The sequence below is a fragment of the Ciconia boyciana genome, chromosome 2 (assembly GCF_034638445.1).
Source record: "Ciconia boyciana chromosome 2, ASM3463844v1, whole genome shotgun sequence".
In the NCBI taxonomy this organism is placed as follows: domain Eukaryota; kingdom Metazoa; phylum Chordata; class Aves; order Ciconiiformes; family Ciconiidae; genus Ciconia; species Ciconia boyciana.
In genome coordinates, this window is record NC_132935.1 from 148,034,627 (window position 1) to 148,058,189 (window position 23,563).

At 37.9% G+C, this 23,563-nt stretch overlaps 1 protein-coding gene across 2 annotated transcripts in view; it reads right to left on the reverse strand.

Annotated features, from left to right (window-relative positions):
* Positions 1–23,563, reverse strand: part of NEBL (nebulette) — a 273,043-nt gene that overhangs the window by 241,842 nt on the left and 7,638 nt on the right. The window lies entirely within an intron of this gene.

The following is a 23,563-nucleotide window of genomic DNA, read 5'->3' on the forward strand; positions in this document are numbered from 1 at the left end:
ATAATCTTCTAGTTTGATTTTCAGCTTCTTTTGCATAATGTATTGTTAAATTACATTAACTTACTGAATAAGCATTTCAGTAGAGATACTTAATTTCCTTTGTAACTAATTCAAACAAGAAAGACAGCATTCTAATTTACAGCATCTAACAATCTCAAAAATTAATGCTCAATACTAAACAGCTGGAAATAGTAATAATAAAACTGTGCCAAACATACAGAGAGAACTCAAGCATTTAAACTGCAGCTATTAAATTTGATACCGTCATGGCACATTCCTCTTACACTAACAGACAATCATGCTATCTCACCACCGCTGTCACCGAATAGTTACACTGATCCGAATTTGCCCTAAAAGGAACATGCACAGTTTCCATCAGGTTTGTCCATAATTTTTGTAAAATGTGTAATGACAGAATTTTGCATCTTTTTCCCAGGCAAAATGCACCAGCCAGTCTGGCCAATGCATCTAGTCACTATGCCAAGGCTCTAACATTATCTCACGCCTGCAAAACCTTGTACTTCTCTGACATCAGTTGAAAACAACAGTAGCTGGAAGATGGTCAAATGCAGCTCAGTGAAATAACACCCTTGCAATTTCTTATTGATACCCCCAGCCAATATCAAGCCATGAATTGTAGCAGTCGCCATAAATCACAGCCATGCAGCAAGCAGTGTTTAACACAAGTTTTCCAACAATACAGCTGATTACAATTACAGACAGAATAGTTTCTAAAGATTCACAGAAATAAGTGCTGAGTGTAGCAGACAAAAAGTTGGGAGAGTTCAAAGTCATAAGCATTCAAAGTGAGTTTAAAAAAAAAAAACCAACCATCTTCATCTATTTTTACAAGAAAAAAAAAGAAACAAAAGGAACTCGGTTTTCATTTCAATAAGAGTGGCTTAGAAACTTTTACAAATGCTCTGCCCTGCTGAAATAATACATCCTATTGTCCCAACTGCTGAGCACCCAGCAGTAAGCGACACTCAGCAGGAGCAGTGGCTTTTCAGCTTTTCTCATAGTAGGTCAGCTATAGACATACACATACTTTCTAAACCTTTACCATTCAAGGCAGCTCAGCAATTGCCAAGGCTTTCCAAGAACTTCTACTGCACATACGCAGTATCCAACCTTACAATGCAAACATCACATTCAAAAATGGAGTTAACCATTCACTAGTCTGCACTTCTTTGCTTTGTATTCTCCCCAGGCTGTGGTAACTTTAATCTAGGATACTAGAAGGAAAAAAAGAAAATACTACTCCACGTTCAAAGTCAACTCAAAATCACTTTCAGAATGAGAACCCTAAAAATCAAGCTTAGAAGTTCCCAAGACATTGCAGATAGACCTGCGCTTGTTACCATGGTTGACATGGAAATAACTACTTTCTCTACCACCTTTAAAACAGCTGATGTTACCTTGGAGTACAATACAAAACTGCAAAACACAAGACTTTGAATGTCTTGGCTTATTCAAGTCACTGCTGGGAAATTCTGATTACCTAGTGGCAATTCCTCTCTGAGCGTGAACTTTTTTCCAGTTATTATAAAGATAAATAACTAGGCCCTACATTTTACAGTGTCTTGCACACAGAATGTAATTCTGCAGGACTTAATCTTACTACATCTGTTTTCTACCGTTCTCTACCATTTTCTGCTGGAGATAGTGGCACAGTATTTCAATTATTCTTCCGAGATGGACAGCTCAAAGAGCCACAGAAATTATGCAAATCCACATGTACTTGTACAGTGACATCTAAAGCTACATTTCAGCCCCTGTTTGAGCATGACAAGATGAAGAAACAGATCAGGCATACCCTGCGTAGGACTGTGAATATAATACTACTACAGTGTGTGGGAGGCAAAATATTTCACTGCAAGGAAAATTTGACAGTGGAAATTTCCATTCCTTGCATACTTTAAAGGTGAACTTGGATCTTATACATGAACAGTATTCAAAACTGGAAAACAAATTCAGTCAGTATACCTGCACTAATAGAAACAAAAGTTAAATCAACACCTTGATTTTGCCTTAGGAATTACTGAAATGCTTCGTAACTCTCAAGTGTACACATCTCACAGTCACAACACACACACGAAGATTACTGGCTAGGTAAAATGAGTGTGTTCCACATGTGTTCAACAAAAATGTGTATGTTCAACACAGCTTACTGCAGATCAAAACAACTATTCTCACACATGTTACAGCCTGACTCCATTTCTGCCTGAATTTTCACCTGTTTTTTCCCTACGCTACTCTTTTAAAGCCATCTCTAGCTTCAGCTGTCTTGATCTCAGATACACATATCTTGCTTCTGCACATTTTAATGCCTACAGAAAATGTGTGGATTGCCGTTCCCATTTTCATCAGCTCCATTAGTTTCCCCGTGCTTCATGAACCGGCTGAATTTTGTGGTCCTTCTGAGGCTTTACTCTAGCCTGTCTTGCTGTCCTTCATGTAGAAGTAGCCTTTCCCCAGTACCTCTGCACCAGTCTCCCCAAACTCTAAACAGATACTCTGTTTTTCAGCAAGAATGAAACACACACAAGTATGCAACCACGTGACACTGCTTATAATCTCTTGTCCACGTCTAGTGAGAGCTGTTCAAACTGAGCAGAACTTACTGTGAAGTTCTTCCTTTCCTGATACAGTCTGGAAGTTAAATACTATTTTATGTAGCACCCAAGAACACCTCAGAGTTCAATAATAAAGTTATTGCACTTTATGTGATTTAGGAAAATTCAGCTTGCAAAGCTTGACTGAGGAGACAGAGGGGACTGGATGAGAACAGCAGCAAGCTGAATGGAAAATACTATTTCTAAAAAAAATTCTAAACAATAAAAAGAGCGTAAAATCCATATACTTTCATTGCAAGGTGGGTAATGCAGGAGTCATTCTATTAGATGAAGAAAATGCTAATGAAATACTAAAAAAAAAGAATCTGTCAAACACTAAAAAGTATCCAATTTCAGTATGTACTAAATTTGCTAAATTGTCATCACTACCTTCTCTTTATAGAACACTCACAGTGTGCCAGTACTTTGCAGGTAAAACTCAATCCTTGATACAGCTGTTTATAATCTATATAGACAACACAAGAAGAAGCAGTAATGAAGGTCAATCCAGTTGGAAGACAGAATAAAGCAGGGATGTTGTATTCGTACAAGGTTAGGAGGGGTTAGTTTTTGCTTACTTGCTGTATTTTCTTAGTCATTTTACTTCTCGAAGTAAGCCTTAGTGAAGATGCAACAGAAAAGCCAGGACTTAAAGGTCCCTTTGAATGCTTGTTCACAAAGGAGGGCTTTGAATGAGAATGGAATCAAGACATGAAAGACATTGGTGAAAGTGCAGGGAATGAAAAAGGAATTACTAGTTACATATCATCCAGTAGGTACAGTCAAATTAGACACAAAATAGGGCAGCTCCTGGTCACATTTAGAAAGGCTGGGGAGAGGCAAGAGATGGTGATCTGGACATTCAAATAACAAAAAGGTGACAAACAAACCATCAAAGCCAAGACAACAGTTTGAAAACAGAAGTGGAGACAAGGATGACGCTACTGGAGACGCAATGAGTGAAATGCAGTAGGAAATGGTATCAAGCTGAGGGAGAAAGAAGAGGTGTGAAAGTTACATACCACCGTTTTGCTTACACAGGACAGGAAGACGAAGCCAGTGGCCCTCAAGGAAGTGCAGAAGTACAAGAGCCTGGGGGAAAGAGGTGGACAGTTTTTGCCATGTTTACATTTTATTGGCAGAACGCCAAGTGGAAAAAAGTCTGAGGTAATGAAAGATCATCTATTAAACCCTTATGCACACCTAGCATATAAAGTCCCAAAACGAGATGAGGTTACCCAGGGATGAGTTACCAAGTTAGACGAGGAGAGGCCTGATGAAAGGTCTCTTTCCCCACACCATAAATAAAACAGCACATAAGGCACGAGAAGATACCACAAATGCTGGCAAAACCCATGCTCAAACTTGCGGGGGGGGGGGGGGGGGGGGGGGATAAAAAAAAAACAACACTGTGAAGCCTGAAGGAGAAAAGCATTTTCCATGCAAGTGATTAACGACTCGGATGTTGTCAGAAATACCCAGGTACTGCAAGTGCAAAAAGGTCTCTTACAATGTGGCCAGGTAAAAACTGTTTTTATGAAGCCTAAAGTGCAATTTCCAGGAGTAAAGGAGACCAAAGAAGAGACTGTCAAGCAGAGAATTAGCAATAATGTCAAGGATAAGAGAGTAGACAGCATTTTCAAGCAGCACAGAAGCATAAGGGAGAAGGAAAGGGCAACTGTAGCTGCTAAGGAGGCTGGAAAGGAAAGGGCAATGTTGCCAACTCTCCGTTTTATCATACCCACAAAATTCTGATGATAAATGAAATTCTTAACTTGCCTGTGTCTATACAGAAAAGGGCAGAAAGCACTTCTAGTGATACAGGCTAATTCAATGATGTCTTAAAGAGAGAGAAATAATAACTCTCTCTGTGAGTTTAGGAGCATAAAAACTTACACAGAACTTGCTTATTTTTTCTAATTCTCTCCTAATAAGGGCTACTATGCCATTTTACTCTGAACAGTATTCTGTACAGTTACTGCATAATTGTATTCAACTGTTTCTGAATATGTTCTAAAAAGAGGCGAATGAAAGAAAAACAATACAGAAATACCATCATCACTGTTGTACCATCTTATTTCAGCATCATTTCACTTTGGTAAGATTTTATCCCCAAACTTTCATCCTGAAGATGAAGGCATCCCTCTTGTAGCAATTCTAGTTCTCAATATCTGCTGATTTCTCTAATCACACCCCCTCTTACATCCTGCAGTTTTCCTTCTCCAATTTTACTCTGTTCTTTTCTTTTTCCTTGGATCCTTGCTCACTCAGAGCCTCGACACCCTTCCTTTATTTCTCATTCCTCCTCCGCAGTTTCTTTGCTTTCATTCTGCCTGCTGCCCTCTTTTCCAGCTATCTGTACACTGTAAGAAATATTTAAATAGAAGATCTCACTTTGAAAACTCGTCTCCCCTGGCAGTCTCCACGGGCTGGGGCGGCCGCTGGCGCTGGCAGGCGTGTGTTGCTAAGCAGCACTTTAGCACCCTGTTCGAGGGACCAGGACTCGGCTCTGCCCCACGCTGCTGATGCAATGCCCTGGTTTGCAGAGAACAAGGGGCCTGCATACCTCAGTTGCGGGAAGATCAAAGTCCTGTTCATTTTTGGAGGCGCACAGGGGGACAGAGGCAAGACTGTATTATCTTTTTTTAAATACAAATGTAAATAAGCTTTCCTAACATGCCCCCTCTATGGTATTCCCACCTCTAGAAGACAAGCAGTATTTTGCAGCTAAAGAACTTTCAGAGAAATTTTTTGGCCAAGGGCACAGAGAAATATCTTTAAAACCAAAACCAACATGCATTCGTAACCAGCTCACCAAATCAGGCAGCCTTTCTGCTGCTTTCTAACTGCATCTGACCTTCTCCTAGGTCCATTTCATGGGGACGCCCTGTGTATTTTGGATACTGGGCGCAGTGCTGATAACAGTCCCTGCTGGGCAAACCTTTCAGTGCAAAGCAACGTAATCCCAGCCAGCCTAAGTCTGGTCAAAATTGCCGCACGTGCACAGGTAAACAGCAGGGCATGGTCCTGCTGCAGGATCTGCACTGTGGCAGCATCAGGTGGGACTTCTACTGCTATCTCATCCAGACATAATTTCTAGGTCCTCTCTGAGTTCTTCTCAAATCTCAAGTGTAACTGGCTACCTGAATATTAAGATGTATATACTATAAGAGCCATACCCCAGATCCTGTACCTGTTTTGAACCTGACTCTAGATGGCTTGTCTTACTAAAAACCACGAATACCAACCCCAGGACAGCAGGCCTTCATTTTGGAAAAGAGACAGGAGGATGCACGTAGAAATGGCAGTGTCTTCTCGCTGAACGGCACATATTAATCCCTTGCTTCATCTTTCTGGCTCAGACCATATTCACTGCCTCGGGAGTCACCTTCTTCCTTTGGATCCAGGTGGGTGAGATGGGGATGTCCAAGTCCTGAGGTGGACAAGCAGTAACTCCTGGACTGGGGAGTGATCATGGCAGTATGCCCTTTATTTACTTTTTTTGTATGTAATAATATCCTACCATATAAATTCAAAACATGTTTATAAAAACAAATAGAATACAAGTCAGTTCTTACACAGTGCTTCTCATGAGTGTAGCAAATACCAGTCTGCTCATTTAACAGATTAAAAAAACACTTAGATGTAGAGAAATGAAGTAATTGTCCCATGAACCAGCAGAACCAAGAACAACTGCACACAGACCTTAGGTCTCCTCAGACCCTGGCAGTCGTCTAGCCACTGGACAGGAACACCACCTTGGGCAGCTATGGTTCTTCCTAATCCACTCCGACACTACCATGATCAGAGCCTGCTGCCTTAGTGGCATCATCAATTAGTGATGATTGTAACTTCTCCTGACATCGGTTGCATTACTGCATCCAATTAATATGACAGAAGCATTCACATAATCAGCTTACTACAGACAACAGTAAACAACTTGTTCTTCTCTGGAGATGCCTGTTTCAGCCACCTTAACTATATTCTACCTTTTAGATACTTTCTCAGAAATTTTCTTAAGAGTCACATTTTCCATTAGCTCATTTTTGCCTATGCAGCAATTGGGAAGAGAGCCTCTGGAATTGATAGAGATGACAGGCTAAATACAAGTCAGCACTATGATACTGTTGTTAAAATGTAAATGTCACTCTGGAAAAGACAAACTAGGAGGGATCTGTAGAAAGTAGCAGGAATTAGAAGAGTTTCTGAAAGTATAATTTAGGAGAAAGGACTACAGGAATTAAGTTTTCTCAGTCTAAAAAGACAAAGTTTGAGGTGAGCCATGGTAACAGCTTTCTTATACATAATATGTTACAAAAAAGCAGAGTTAGCCATTGTTCTCCACATTCGCTAGGGAAGAAGAAAAATAATTAAGATAAAACTGCAGAAAATAAGATTAATTTCAGGGAAACTATGAACTGTAAGGACATAAAAAAGCAAGGTCTCTAAGAAAACTGAATTTTAAGAACACATTAGGCAAACATACATTCAGCATAATTTAGGTAAGCTTAGTCCTACTGCCGTGCAAGACGGGCTAAAATGATCTAAAGTTGGTTTCCAGTCTTTAGCTCTTCCATGCACTACACTAAGACAAATGCATGCATTAGCTATATTTTTATAAAAAGACCCACAGAACAATGAGAATAATTATATTGATTTGTCATTTAATTTTTATGAGTGTCTTCATAAAGATCAATTTTTTTCCACTTAGGGTAGACAAAATGACACTTCTCTACCTCATTATTACCATATATCCTCATCAGTGTGTGCTGAGTACAGCTTCGTGTCACAGACCTGCATTGGGTACACACTTGGTCACTCCTGCCGGAGAGCTGAAATAGTCTCAGACTTGCTAGGTACATCACTGCCTTGTGTGCCACTTACTACAAAAATTTGTTTCTTACCTAGACTACTCCTATGAGCCAACTAAAGAAAGGACAAGTCTTTGGCCTCTTTTTCTTTGTAAGAAGTAACATAAAGACACTTGAAAAGCAATAAGCCCCATTTCCACAGAATTTCCCTTACCTAGTACACTCATCACCTTCCAACTCTCACGCCCTATTCTTTTTCTCTCACTACAGTTCAGAGCCCCTCCAGCAGTGCATTATTAAAGGACTCAGCATGCCAGGTATGGGGCTCACTCACTCTCATCATTACCTAAGGCAACACCCAAACATGAAGGGCAACATATACTTTTAGACAGATAGGGTCTTATCAGCAATAAGGAAGCTTGGGGTTAGGGAGGTGCTGTCTTCTGGTTTTACATATCGCTATATTAATTGACACAATGAAAATTAACACTTAATGCCCAGTCAGACCAATATGACATTCAGTATCTAACCAGATTCACAATTTTTTCCCTGTATTTTATTTACAAATAATATTAATATGGGGCTGATATATTTCCACCAGCCATCCCTGCTGGTCAAAGATCTAATCAATATTCAAAGTAAACTAAATTTAAATGTCCAAAAATCATAAATTTTGATTATACAGCAACTGTTCTATGAAAAAAGAAAATCCTAATTTGTGTATAGTGTGAAGTATACATCTTACATAAGGTATTATAAAGCAGAACAAGAAGCGTATTCATAACTTCCCTTTCACTTCACAGATAGTGTCAGAGTAATATTTATGAGATCATGGGTACATTTATAACTAGGCCAGATATTTAATATTAAATGTCTATCTTATGGAAAATTTAGCTCCGCAAGTAAATGAGCAGGGAAAGGGTCCCTCAAAAAAGAGTAAGTAACAATAAATCAAATGGAATTTTTCCCATTAGTTAAAATATCTGACTATGTAACAGTTTAAGTATTAAATTCTTAAGAAACAAGGTTTTTCAATAAAGAATTTTATCCTCTTTCAAACAAAGAAAACACTTCTGTGGGTTCTCTCACTGTGACAGATTACAGGTCACTGTGCTCTCCAGCCTCAAGGTTTTTTCAGAAGTTTGTTAATCATTTGGTGAGTGACAACAAAAATGGTCAGAGACAACAGCCATACATGGGCCAACTTCTCTGTTAAATCTGGATCCATGTTATTAGTTGGACAGTTCATTAACATCAACCACCAAACTGAAACAAAAGGAACATTTTGTAATAGTGTTTCTTAGCAAGATACTTTATGCATATTGCATATGAGTTGTACAGATGTAGGGGGAAATCTAAAGGGAATGTAGAAGGAGCTTCATATGGAGTTGCATTTCTAAAATATTAATAAAGGGGTTTCCTACCTCAAAGCGGTCATTGTTCACCTTTGTTAATCAAACAGAAAAAAACAATATCATATAGATAATGGTTATTCAATTCTTGTCTTTTCAAAAGTTGTAAGGGAATGTCACCCAGCAGACCCAGGCGAACGCCTGAAAGCAGCAGCAGAAAGCAGCCTCTGTGTTTCGACACAACTGGGAAGCAAACGCTTCAAAAGCAGAACAAAGTGGGTACTCACTTGATGGAAACTGCATTACCAACTGAGCGATTTCATGGTGTGAAAGGCAGTGCGATGATTTGCTGTGGACAGAAAGTCCACTGGATAGAAAGAGGAGAATTCTGGGCCTTCTATAGGCAGGGTGTCACACCATGGTTTCCCTTTTCTTTCTAAAGTAAATCCAGCCACGGTAAGGCTAGGGCCACAACTTTACACTATGAGAAATGTGGTCAAAGGAATACGCTGCTGTTGCAGTGCTGACTAAAAAGCATGGTTAATGCCAACTACCACCTCCATAGAACCTGGTAAATAAAGAAGTCTCATGACTAACCAGCAGAGTATTCCGAAAATACTGCTTTCATTGCCTACACAATTATCACCAACATAAGCAAAATGCTTTCTTCAGTTTTTAAATTAACAGAAAAAGTTACATTTTCATAGTATCCCTTTTTTTCCACTTCATATCCAAAAAAGTCAATGACAGATCTTTATTACATAAATTTAAGATTTACTAGGTATACAGTATCATGAGTATAGATATTCTGTCGAAGAATTTGTATCTGTCTTCCTTTATATGTAAATATTTAATAAAAGACAGACAAAACACACAGGAGATTATAAAACAGAGAGCTTAGAGAGAAGAGATAAATTGCTGACTTGGATTTAGCAAATTAATTTTTTTTTTTTAATGAAAGACCATAGAAAGGGTTTCCATACACTGAACACAAATTAATTGAATCATCCTGAAAGGGCAAAAGTAAACTGGGGAAAAAAAAGAAAAAAAAAAAATCAGTAGTCCATCAGATCTTACACAAAAAGAGTATAGCCCTTCTGTGCTGTCTGGCTGCAGGGTTGCCCAAAGTGACTGAGGTCTCGTGTCTTGGAAGAAAAAGGCCTCTGCTCATTGGAGAGCCTACCATACAGTGTCATTGCGTATTTCTGGATGTCATAAATGCTTTTACCTCATTGCCCTCTGCATGTGGTCTCAGAGACCAATCCAATTCTGTGTATTTTTCTTTTTAAAAGTGCATTTAGAAAAATATTTTTTAAAATAGCAGAGATGCTTATTGCTGAGTTACTCTACATTTTTCATTAAGATTTTAAAAAGCCATATTACTAAATTCAGACTTTTGTAATATTTTTAATTGGCTGTGAATCGGATTTTTTTCCTCAGGATATATGACATTTTTTAAAATGTCAATCCAGTATGTAACTCAAAATTCAAAAATATCTCAGCTGAATGAATCCTGCATTGTCAGTTTTAACAGGGCTCATAACAAATTCAATCTCCATGCACTCATCAATACAAAATAAATTATGTTTGAACTCACCTAATTTTCCTCATAGCTATGCTTGAGGAATTCAAACCTGCCTTTGGTTATTAGACCCAACACAATACTGCCATAAATTTCAGATCAACCATAGAATCATAGAACAGCCCAGGTTGGAAGGAACCTCAAGAGATCATCTGGTCCAAACCTTTGTGGGAAAAGGAGCCTAGGTGAGATTATCTAGCACCCTGTCCAATTGCATTTTGAAAACCTCCAGTGATGGAGACTCTACCACATCTCTGGTAGAGTTCCAGTGAATGATTGTTCTTACTGTAAAAAATTTCCTTCTTGTGTCAAGATAAATCTTCTCCCGATGCAACCTGTACCCATTATCCCTTCTCCATGTGGCTCCTTGTGAAGAGAAAGCCTCCTTCCTGTTTGTAGCCACCCTTTAAGTACTGGAATACTGGGATGAGGTCCCCTTTGAGCCCTCTCTTCTCCAGGGAGAAAAGACCCAAGGCCTTCAGTCTTTCCTCATGGGGCAGTTTCTCCTGCCCTTTGATCATCTTTGCGGCCCTCCTTTGGACCCTCTCCAGTCTGTCTGTGTCTTTCTTGAATTGTGGGGACCAAAACTGGACACAGCTCTCCAGGTGCAGCCTGGAGATGCAGAACAAGAGATCACAAAAAACAGAAGAACAAGTATTTTTCTTCTTAAACTGGGATAATAAATATTTTGAGATACAAGACATTAAATTTTTTGTAGTTGTTGTTTGTTTTGTTTTTACATTAATGATGCAGGTTTGAATAACACAAGAATCTGAAAAAGGCAACGGGGCAGGGACACAGTCTCCTAGGGCACAGTGTGCAGTGAGGTGACAGGCAGAGCTCAAAAATAGGCTTAAAAATGCAATGGAATAACTGAAATCTTTCCTCCTCCACAAACTTGCTCAAGTGCCTATGAAAGACCAAAGGACTGGAAACACGAGTTGGTAGGAGCTCCAGAAAATGAAGATACTTGGTTCTGACAGCTGTTCAGGGACAGCCATCATAAAGTGGCTCTCTCACACGCAGGAGAAGATCCACTTCATGAAAGGTAAACCTCTGTATCTGAGTCAGTCCATGAAGATTAAGTTAACATAACTAACAATGAATAAAGTCTGTTTCACCTATCATAAAATGAGTCAGATGAACTGAAATCTTAAAGCATTTATTTCTCCACCAACTACAAAAATGGGACTAGAGCAATGATTTCAGCTTACGTACATCGGCATGGGATATGCCAAAGGTAGGTGAGATAAATGCCACCCACAGTTTTCCAGTCAAGGGATAAGACAATAGTGGAACAACCATAATAGCTTACAAGCATTTGAAAACAGAAAGCAAAACATTCAACTGAACAGAGCCATGTGAATGGCACTTTTAAAATAATTATTATTTCCTCTGCATTCTTGCATTATATATGGAAAAAAAAATCTGAAGAAATTACAGCTATCAATTTGTATGGGTCTTTGTAAATGTTTTGAGCCTGATAGGAACCTGAATAACTTAATTTCACAAGGAAACTGAGGTAAATATACTAGGCAGAGAGGCAAAACTATTATTATTTCATTATGTAACACCAACGTGTTTGGCCTTGCACAAAACATCCAGGTATATGGCCTAAGAGTTGTTTAAATGTTCTGAGTTGAATAACACAAGCTTTTTATGCTTTAAAATACATATAGAATAGCAGACTAAATTCAGGCCTCATCATACAGGATGTTTAGCTTTGTTTTATTTATAAATTTGTTAAATTTATTTGCTTTTCTTTTCCTGGGGTTGGGTCTGTGCTTAAAGCAGGCTCCAGGATTTTAATAACACTCCATCTGCCTCAGAGGTGCGTGCTTAATTTTTGCTTTCATATACATTTTACACAATAAGCATGCTAGTGTTAGAAATTTCTCAGTTTCTGAATTCTTCTGCAATATATTGCAGAGGAGGTAAACAGAAATCTTGAGCCCTGTTTGCAAAGAAACGAAAGACCTTAAAGAGTTCAGGAAACCTTAAAATACACTAATTGCAAATACTTGAAGACATGCAACACCCAACAGCCAACACTTCTCTAGATACTTCCTTTAGCTGTCAAAAAAAGATGTTTTACAAGTCTCATGATGCTTAATCTCTAACACACTTCTCTCTCCTGGGAATGAAAGTGTAACACCATGTAAAAATGAACCATGAGGCTCTTTCTCTCTTACAGCTTGTTCCTGATATCAATGCAAGTCTTACAAAATAACTGCCACGTCAGAATTGCAGTCCCATGGAAGTAAATTGCTAAACCTCAGGATTTCAGACTCACCTACAAATTGCAAATCAGCATTATCCAAAACTACCACCAAATCACGTACAACAGTGTGAATCAGGTGTCAGGTGAGTTACATAAAACATCAACCCATACAAAGACAGTCACCGTAAGATACACTGTGAAGACGGAGGTTATTAGAACCATTCGGCTGAAATACACACCCACATTGTGTACTTGCTTTCCTTACAACATCTTTAATTATAAGGATATTGTAGATGTATTATCATAAATCAACAAATCTGTTTCCACAGCGTGTTACTAAGCAACTGTAACCAAGACCTTGTGTAAATGAGATTAAAATTCCAAGGTAACGATACTCAAATACAACCTCACATTTAATAGCTGAAAAGAGTTGCACGTGTTCATATTAAAGCAAAAACGTCTGTTTAGTTTTGTGGTTGTTGAACTAGTTTAGATATATAGAAAACATAAATCTGTGTGTATCAGTTATAGGCATTTCCACCATGCAATGAACCATGCAAAGATCTAACAATCCCTGTATATTTTTCAGATAAAATAACTAGAAACTTCTTCAAATTAGTTTCATTATTCATCATATGCATTTCATTCTTCCACTTAATGGTATCCAAACTATAAAAAATCAATACTACTTTAAATAATGTATTATTAGTTATTATTAAAACTCTTAAGAAAAAATATCACACTCACATAGTGTGAAAGAAAAATACCGTAATACAGTGGTTAATTTTTTTTTGCTGCACTTAAAATATAAAAAAGCCTTTTTTCCAGTCATAAATACACTTAAGTACAAGCACCTTTCTAATAACTGGCTGCACTTGGTATGCATGTCCCCATCATTCCAGCGCTCAGACATTCAGTGGGCTTATCAAGTAACATTAGGAAGCTCCAGTTCAGAGCAGACAAGAATACCCTCTAAGCAAAAGAGGTTGCCGTAAGCACGTGAAACCTTTCTGCCACTGTCAGCACTGCCTTCCCACAGAGTTTCAAAGTTCGAGTTACCTGACCTCATCCTGAATGTGACTAAATATTTTAAAAGGCAACCCAAATTTAAGGGAGGATGACTGTGATTTTACTACTTTTGGCTCAAGAGAAGTCTCTACAACAAGAGCAGAAGTCATCTGCAATGGAGACAGAACCTTCCTGGAGGCAATTTGTCCCTCGTTCAGCCCGGTTTCCAGGAACTCGGGGCCACCACAAGCCCTTTCTGCTCCAAGCACACATTCCATTTCTTTGACATTGTCTCCTTTTACACATACACGCATCTTCGCAAACACTCTTGTTTTCTTTAAACCTACAAAAAAACCCACACTGCATATACGCACCACCTGCTGTCGAGAAGATGAGAGAATAAGCATGTGACAGACATTAATCACGACGCTTAATGCACTCCTGGCAGGCTCTCTGCTACCACAGCAAGGAGAATCATTTAACAACCTGTGTGGATGGAGCAGAAGGGGAAACTTGCCAGCTTTATTCACTCATGATTTTTAAGTTCTTCTGCCTGTTTTAAACATTTAAAGAACATACAGTATGTGCAGAGCCCTTTCCATTCCGAATTATCCTGCAGTGACAACTTGGTCCATACCCCAGCCTCCCTGGAATGTCACATTGCTGTACCTCCCCACTCCACTTTCACCCAGGGTGTACTCTAATATACCACTACTTCGTGCTGTAAGTACTGTGCAGTAAGTACTTCTCTCCCCACTGCTTTACGTATTTCTTGTCTTACAGAAATGGTTATGAGTCTTAATATTTTATGTCAGTCGAAATATAAATTAACCACATTCTCCACTATCCTAATGTGTACATCATCTTGTATGGCCAATAAAAGCTTTTCTGCTTACAGCAAGAATGAAATCAAACCATAACAAGATATTCCACTGAGCATATGTCTCTCCCACTGGGAAAAGGGTGACAAATAGAACACTCAAGAAAGTACAAAAGGCTGTATTTCTTAATTCCTTCCACTGAGAAAACAATGTAGAGTAGGTAGTGGCCTACTTCAATTATTTTTTTCAATTACTTTTCAGAGACACCATCTACACTACTGTTCTCCTGCAATGGCAGACACTTAGGAGATACGAGCTACAGTTCTAACTTAACTATTTGCAACCACATCTAAAAAGCACCTTTAACTTTTAAAAGATCCTCTTCAAAGCAGTGTCTGAAAAAAACCACCACCATATGATAGTTCCCACGGTATTTTTGAGTATTTAATTCTGTCGGTCTTCCTTTAATACTCTACACTTATGGCAAGGCTGTTTCAGTCAATTGTCCTCACTTTTACTCGTCCATCCTCAAAACAATGTTCCAGGACATGAAGAACTCCAGCCCCCCCGTCAGAAGCATGTACTGTTTTATAATTTATTGGCCCATCAGCTTTATATAACTAATGTCCCCTGGGTAAAAGGTATTCAACTATGACAGTAATAGGCACTCCGCAAACAAATGAAATAATTGACGATAGTGCTCTTCAAGTGTTTCACCTTAAAAATGATGGTACAAATGACATTCTGACTCTGCAGGACCTTTTCCTTTCATGCATTCAGCGCATTCCTATTTTAAGGTCTGATTTTTTACAGGAACAGCAAGTATTTTCTGCTTTTCTCCCGTCTATATTGCAAGGCTAACACAGCTGAGATTAATTCCTATGCATCAACAGAATTGTTTATGAAGGTCTACTTAGTACAGCCTTCACGAAGATTGTGGCATATGGGAAATCTTTCCAGCTCAGATGTCTATTTCTAACATTACCCCCTGGTTTCATATCCAGCGTCTTCCACGTACTAAAGGTGTGATTACGCCTCCCCTATTCAAAAATAATCCCATCACTTCTTTGGGGAAATTGATAGTTGCTTGACTATTTGTAGAGTTCCGAATGCTGATGTTTTCCCAGCTCTTGTCCATCTACTCCTTAATTTACTATAACCAAAACAGATGACTTTTTAGTATAGTTGCTTTACAGCAGATGTGAAAATGGTGCCATGAAGGCTTTCAGTACTGTTTATTTCTTTAAAGAAAGTGACAGATTACTTCTTTTCCCCTATTTTGCTTTAGAAAAAGAACTTTTGAAAATTAACATAAGCATTCTCACAAGTTACAGTGAGGCAGAAAAAAAATCTGTAAGACAATTTACTATTAAATTGTCTACTGACCATAATTGCCCAAAATGAAAATTGCAAGCAACGTACGTACTGAAATGACCAACACAGTTCTTTCTAGAATAAACATTTTTCAAATAATATTTCACAGCTCAGTATACTTTTTCACTATAATAAGGACAGGAAAACAATACCATTAATATATTTTTGTTCAGCACTTAGAGGTGTACTTTTTCCAGTCTAGAATTAAAAAAAAATTTTGTTCAGGTGAAAGTAGGTGTGCATACAGCTGTGAGGAAAAGTAGAGGAGTCATTTTTATCTTAACTTTAATTTGCTCACAGTTGCTAAGCAGTTATGTTGCAAAGGAAAATGTATAAAACCATAACAGGTCATTCCACTGTGAAAAACAACTAAGCGCCAAGGAGTCAAATTTAAAATCTCCCTAACTTTAACAGTCTAAAATAAAACTGTCAAAATACTAGTCAGAGTAGTATCTTTCTTCTTCATTGTATATATGGAACATAGCTGTTCCTACTAACATAATACAAATTGACATTAGTCTGTATCTCAGGTAAGAAAAGCCAACTGTGCAAATAAGAGAGTGCCTTTTTTCTTAAGGTTTCTCTCGAATAAGATATACATATAGCAAAAGAACCATCATTCATGGAATATAAAACATGTTTATTAGCAACTTTTAAATAATTTTGTGTTTAAAGGTATAGTCTCCATTCTAGCAATATATTAATCATACATGTGATTACAGAAGACATCAAGTTCCAAAGGATGCTTGGTTTATAAGACTAAGTTTTATTCTGTAACTTCATTGCAAGAGCAAAAACTTCAGCAGACACACTATCAGTTTTAGACCTTGAACCAAAACCTTCCAGAACAACCATACAGGAAACACAAACCGTAGAAGGTAAGGAATCCAATTCAAAATAAGTCAGATCTACGTGTTTGGGAGAAAATCAAATTGAAATATATAGAAATACTGTATTTGTAAGCATTTTAACAGTCTTGGGATTGTTGGGAGTTAACTATGCTCAAGCTCATGACTCCGCTTTCTAGGGCAATATTCAACATATTTGCTGTGGATAGTCTTTCCAACACACTGCTTGAAATATTAAAGTAATGGAGAGTGGACCAGAAATGTTAACTGAAGCCTATATAAAAAAGAAACAAACACAGTTGTTAATAAAGCCCTAATAAAACTAAAAGAACGTATGCCTAATAAGAAGAAAACAAAAACTGGAGACTGCAACAGCCATAAAGTCCACGTGTTAAAGCGCTCCATGAGGCCATCACTACTATGAACTTCCTTTAAACTTCCTCCCACACCTCAGGGAGCAGCAGAGCTTCTCACATCCAGTTGCATGAATATGCAAAGCATTCTTAACATTATATGTGATTGGGAAAAATAGTTCTTTTTTGAGAACAACTGTGATCTGGAATATTTTTTTAATATTAAATTTTCTTCAAAAAACATTTTCTCTTAAAATGGCTATTCTTCACAAGCTATAGTGAAGAACCCCAGCTATATTACAACTCCATGCTCTTGAAAATAATGTATTTTATCTCCTTCCACGTTCGTAGGTTCTTATTTGTAAATTGTCATCATAATGCTAAATGTAATATATAACTATAATAAAAATAACATATAATTAACACACATAATATTTTAATGCTTTGATAAAAGTTGTTTCGGTAAAATACACCTAAGCAAAATAAGTCCAACTGACAAAGCTAAATACTTTGTCCCCAAAAGTAAGCATTCTGCTACTATAAAACCAACACAGTTAAAATACAGATTCCTACAGGGAAAAAAAAAGTTGAAACTGGCAGATTCCTGCAAAACATCTCCTGGTAAGAAATTGTTCTACTGGGAAAAAATAGAACGGGTATAAAATTAATTAGTATTAATTATTACTATGAACTGTTTATCTACTGTACTATCAACTTCAAAGATCCATTACAAGTCTGTTCCTGAATGTCCAGTTCTGATTTCTTTCGTGTAAGATGTATAGTTACTATTAACTGCGTGTATTAATATCTGTTATCCCAGTTGTGAAGTAGTGCCTTATTCCAGCAGTCTTTTCGAAGATACACATCAAAAAGAGATCCTGAAGCATTTACACGAGACCCAAATGTATACAAACAGTGCAGATGGAAAACACAAGGGAGACACACCTGTGTCTCACACCACGGGCAGTGGTCACAGCACATCAGATGCTGAATTACTGTCACACCTGAGGCATGCAATGGAGATGAGAAACCTACTGGAGAGATCTGACACCGAGCAGCCAGGTGGCTTTGCCGATGCACAAAGAAAAATAGCAGAAGAAAACAAAAGGGCCTGTTGGCTCACCAAACTAATTCTGCCAGAGCCTACATCTCCAGCACAACAGAAGTGACAGGATGGAGTAAGCTATGAAAAAGGGGAGTTGCCATTCTCCTCAGGGTGAAATAAGTAATTAGATAAAAATAACCTTTTTTACCCTATTTCCTTCAACTTCTAAAAGCACATTACAGTCTCCTTCACATCCACACTGAGCTTGACAAGCTTAAATTTTCCTTTTGTTAATATATTCCGTATACAGTATTATTCTGCATAGGAGACATAATCTGTCATTGCCTTTTGGGCAGTAAGAGACTCCTGCTGCTGACCCAAATGAGGCTTGAAATAGCAGCAGCATGGTCATGAAACTTAAGCATTTAATCAGTACAAGAAATTGGATGTTATTCTTTCGAGTCTCTCCTCCACAAAGACAAGAGTCATCCTGAAAGAAGGTCTTTAGCACAAGGAGGAATTGATACAAGGCTTGACCAGCTTGTGTTCAGAATGTCTTTCCAAACTTCCTGAAGTAACAAGTACAGAAAGCCTTATTTATAAATAATTTTTAAGTTTTCCAAGTTTTACAAAAATATTAATCAGTACTGAAGCAGCTTAGTAGCCTATAGAACGAGATGATCTCTTACATTTCAAAACAAACTCCAAAAATAATTCCCTGGCTATGCCGAGTTGTTCATAACTGATAAATGCAAAACATTAACAGCACCAATCTAAGTTATTGCTGCCCAGAAGAATATCCATCTTCATCTCACTGGAAAAAAAGGAAGTTTGCAATACACCCCTGCTTGCATTAGACTATCAGAAGAACTAATCACATATGCTGTTCTCATTTTCACACAACTCTCACCATACTTCTTAGTTTCCCCTCAAGCTTTTCATCTTCCTGGGGACACTACTTGGTAGCCTATTGTTTCAGTGTACAGAAACATTTTTCAAGGGGCATAAAATTAAGTGAGAAACTATATTTTTTCCAATTGTCCTGATATTTCTTATGAATTACTAACTTCATAACAATTTTAAAACCTCACTGCAAGTTCCTCAAAGCAGGATGAAGTCTTCAGTACCTGCAGTGCCATTAAACCAAATCGTATTTCATATAATAATGGAATCTCTTATTCTATTCTGAATATCAATTTATTATTGTTAAAATAATGACAGAATTAACAGAATTCAGACTGTGAGCAAATATTCTGTGTCAGCCCCTGCAAGAACTGAGACCTGGCTGCATGGAGAAGCACGAGATGGAGCAGACTAACCATTAACTCAACCAAAGCTCACCTACTTGCTCTTCCTTTTTCTTCTTCCAGCTTCTTCCATTCTTGTTAATATGGATTTCCAACATTTCTGACACAACTATAATATAAGCCACATAGCAGTTTAAATAGTGAGTTATCTGAGAATGACTGTTTAATATCCCTTTTGATCTTCAGATCAAAATAAGCCAAAAGCTCATGACATATCCCGACTGATCATTCACCATGACAGTACCCCCCCGTTCCTAATCAAAAGTGCGACCATTTCAGAAATTTAGTTTGCTATTGCTAAATTGAAAAGCTCAACATTTTTATAAATTAATTCTCTTTTCATCTATCCTTGCTTTCTCTGCATGCATGTGTACTCTTTTTTTTCCCCCTTGTGTAAGTATACACATCGTTACTGTTAAATTTCCCATAATACTTACCTCTCAGTCTCATTTACTAGAGGTTTCAATTCCTTTCACATATTTCAGGGAATATTGTTCTTCTCAATATATCTTTTGATATTTTTTCCTCCAACCTGGTTTTCCCTTTCCCCATTCCTCCTAACAATTTTGTGCTAACACCACAGTGTTTCAACAAGTTATGCTAATAACTGTTGTAACAAACTTCATCTCTGTTTTCTGATAGCCTGACAAATTCCTATCAACTACTTCAAAATAAAATTCTCAGACCTTCCTATGTTACAGCAAAATTTATAACAAATATGCCTACATGATGGGCCATTCAGCAACTATTTATTGAACAAAGCTTCTTCCAAGAGGCATTTCGTTCTCTTTATTCACCCCCCACCAATATCACTTCTCTACTACCCATCAGATACTAATACCAACAAAGGCACTAGCATCACTGTATCAAACACAAACAGTAGCTCCAAAAATATAAATTTGAGTCCTTTAAGAAGCTTTGCTTTTCTACAAATATATTTTCAGGCAGGTTCTTTAAAACATGGACTGCAACATCCCGTACAGCAACATAACCAAGAATGCTGCCAGTTCTAACAGTGGTAATCATCTCCTGGTCAACCACCTATTGAGCACTTCAGCTGCTAGAAATCCTCATATTGGCCCCTTTTTTTTTTGTATGACCTGGCAAATCCAGTCAGAAATTTCTTCCCTCTTGCATTCGCAGATGCACGCAACCAATGCTATGCAACATGCGAACACCCTACTGTGTTGAACGTAGGCCACTCTACACTGTTCCGCAGAAACAGTCCATGGTTTTTTATTTAGGCAATTTATTTCATCTTACCACTTTTCCCCTCCACAAACTTAGCCACTTGCATTTTAATTAAGCCTAAAATCAGCATCTTTTTTTTTTTTTAATCTTTCCCTAAGTATTTCTATTTATAGTTTTCTCATGTTTGAAGGAATTGCATTACAAGTATTGAATTGTTCCAGAGTAAAACTGGAACAAAACTAAACAAAAACAGCTATTACCATTTAGTTTGCCAAGTTCAAAAAAATACCTGAGGTATAACTAAATTAAAATGCAGCACAAATTTATTTTTAAACTTGTGAAATTGGCATTACATCAATACACCTGTGTGAAAAATGCTGTCATTTAGAGAGGCAGAACATGATGGACTACCTCCAAATATTTGCTCTCCTAAGGGGGGGGGGGGGGACGACGACGACGGACACACACAGACCTAGTGTGAATTTTTGAAACTGTGAAGCAAGGAGGAAACTTACACAGTTTCCATATAGTTCTGTATTTTAAGAAATCCTCTTTAAAGAGTAACTATGCACTTCCCAGAAAAGCCGTTGCAATATATGATTAAATTATTACTGGCCAAATTACAATTAGTTTTTCATTTTTAAAACTAAGCTGCTGTAGTCTTCTCTCAATGTGACACTGATCGCACATTATTGTGCCTTCCTCATATTAAGATGTTATGGGATCAGCTACCACCACACAATTCCACCACAAGCGAGAACAGGAGGATTTGGAGGTGGGGAGCAGGACAGACAGGTGGAGGAGGAAATACAACAGACTAAAAATTCTGCACTGCTCATCATCTAGACTTTTCCTCCTAGTACAAATAAAAGTTACACAGGCAACACAAATAGAAAGCAAAGGAAAATAGCTTGGCCAACTCTGATGCAACATCAACTCCAACATCAGAAGATGAATGGAGGCACAGACAGCAGAAATGCTCTGCAAATCAAGGAGAATTAACTGCGTTTTTCTGGTTTTTAAAAAAGTTGCTGTGTGAGATGTCATAACTAGGGACAGCATGAATTGGTTGGTGTCATTTATATTCAGGCAGACCAGTTATTCAACAACTACTTCACCCCACTCTTGTTACAGCAAACTTTTCCCTTGCAAGTCCTGCCTACTGTCTCCTTTTCAAGGAACCTCAACATCACACAGCCAACTCTGCCCTCAGTGTAACTTCTACAATCTCTAAATTTAGCAAGGTTTCTGTAAGCACCACACAATATTCAAAATTATGAAAATAACATTAATTGACCACTCAGCCAAGATTGTATGTCGTCTGGATAATTACGGTAAGCTTCCACTGACATTATACGTAAACAGCAAAAAATGCTTCTTGACACTGAGCTAACTGACATGATGTTGTCATTCTCTATTGACATCACCGGCTCTGAAAATTCAAAGTGACATGAAAGATTGGAACATACTTTATAAATCTTGAAGAAAAATAAGTGTACATAGAGTATATCAGGACAACGGGTTTACTTGCAACCATCAACAACATTAGCAGAGCTACACGGAACTCAAAATTCAGCCATGTGAAAATACTTTCCTTTTTTTAAGTTCTTCGGCAAATATGATAGGAAATTCTATAGCTTAGAACATTTAAAATCCTGAACAGTTAAATCACAAAGCTGTTAACAAAACATACCATCAAGATTTCACAGGCTTGCTACAACTGGTTATTACCTCTTCCAAAGCTCAAGCTATGCAATGCAAATAAGTAAATGATTTGGAATCACAAAATTTCATCTATTGTTCTTGTTCTGTTGCTTAAATATTTTAGTAAATATAATGAAACAAACTTCATCAATCTTTAGGAACAAGTATGGAAAGTAATAGCTATTAAGAAAAATCAAGATTATGTTGAGCATCAACAGTGGCTAAGATACTAGCAAGCAAAGAAAATCCCACTTACTGAAATTGTGTCTCAGTAACTACAGTCCCCTAAGAATATATGTTCGATATATTCAACGACTACAGGTGCTGAGGAGATGCACATGTTCTTCCTTGGAAAACTTATCTGCAATTTACAATGACCAATGATCATACAAATTAAAAACATGTATTTACTTGAGCCAAGACATAAACTGGCAACAGATCAGGATTCCACACAGCAAGGTTTTTTGTAAGCACTTCTTGCAAATAGCTTTCAATGTCATGTTTATTGCAGTCTTGCATAAAAATAGAAGTTAAATGTATAATATTTATTTGTATGTTTTCTATCTATTTGCCCCAGCAACATTCTAAGTAACACTAAATTGTAATTGTCCCTTTGGAGCAATTACACCAATGGGCAGAATATTAAAACACGTGACCCTATACTCACATCAGCTACTAGATGTGACAGTACTGGCTCAATGCAGTCTGAGAATTCACCTGCTCTGAGAGAAAAAAAGGTAACAACTCATCTCCCTCGGGGCAGTTTTTCTACTCCATTTGCACCAGCAGGGAAGCAGGCTGGCTGCAGCTAAGCTGTAGCACTCCATGGTGCTCTCCACAGCTTGCAACAATGCAAACCAAGGGACTTGTTGGAGCTCACAGTCCTCTCCCTGCACAGCCACCAGCACATGCATGTAAGGTGTCATATGCAGGTCTTGATCAAACATGAAATCAGGACACAGCCAACTGAACATGTTGAAATAGAACCTGAGAAATGTTTTTGCATCCCATTGCTCAGACACAGGCACAGCAATCAAAACACAGCCCAACTCTTCCCAAGATTTGAGTGTCAGTGATGATTATTCTTTAGTAATTCCTTTGCAACTAACCACCATCCGCCTCACACACAGTATTCAGCAACTCTGACAGTGTTCTCATGTGCCTTCTTCAAAGAGTTTAAAGATATGCATCAAACACCTTTCAGAGACTCAAAAATATTTTGCCTAAGAAGCTCCTTCAATTGTTCTAGCAAATGGGCTCGGCTTCTTGTCCTACTTTCCTTTTCATGACTGGGTACCACCAATACTAATTTTGACTTAATACTCAATTAA